This window comes from Ipomoea triloba, chromosome 16 (assembly GCF_003576645.1).
Source record: "Ipomoea triloba cultivar NCNSP0323 chromosome 16, ASM357664v1".
NCBI classification, from domain to species: domain Eukaryota; kingdom Viridiplantae; phylum Streptophyta; class Magnoliopsida; order Solanales; family Convolvulaceae; genus Ipomoea; species Ipomoea triloba.
In genome coordinates this window covers 17981645-17982397 of record NC_044931.1, presented here as the reverse complement: position 1 = coordinate 17982397, position 753 = coordinate 17981645, and positions in this window count along the sequence as shown.

Sequence of the window (753 nt, the reverse complement as noted above, 5' to 3'; positions counted from 1 at the left end):
AGATTGGAAGATGATCTCTCGGATAATGGTCGAGAGATCACTACTACAGAGGTTCTGTCTGACGGACAGAATGATGGAGAAGAAGAGGTCACTACTCGGTTGGAAGTGGAAGCACCTATTCTTGATGACTTCTCTAGGGTGATCAGGTGGATCAACTGGAGAACCAGTCCTTTCACTCAACTGATGGCCCAAGCAGCTGAGATGGAGGCAGAAGAACAGTTTGCACTCCAGTGGTTGGGTATCTCAGAGATCCCAGCTCATCAACCCCTAGACCTTGCCCACGAAACAAGAGTGTTTAAGCTGAACAGTGGAAGAACTGATAAGGGTAAAGGCATAGCTGAAGAAACCGAGGTTGAGCCTGAGGAGGATCTAGAACTTGATGCCCAATTTCGAGAAGATATCAGGCTCGCCATTGCTATGTCCTTGGGACAGACTGTAGAACATACGAGAGGTCCAGGAGAGACCTCTGGGGTTGCTCACGATGATATTGCAACAGCCGCAATCCCACTGTCTCAAGTCAGTAACTCTGCTCTGGACGAACAGGTAGAAGCTTCGAGAGGTGAATCCGAGACCTCTGAAGCACTTCAAGTGGCACCCAACACCGTTCTACTTTTGCCACCACTTGCGTCCACACCCTCGATTGACAACGATGAAGCTCAGACAGTTCGAGAGGGTGTAGTTCCGTTGCTCACACTGCCGGGTTTTCCTACTGCTCCTGAAATAATTATCATTCCAGACTCATCGGAGCAGACC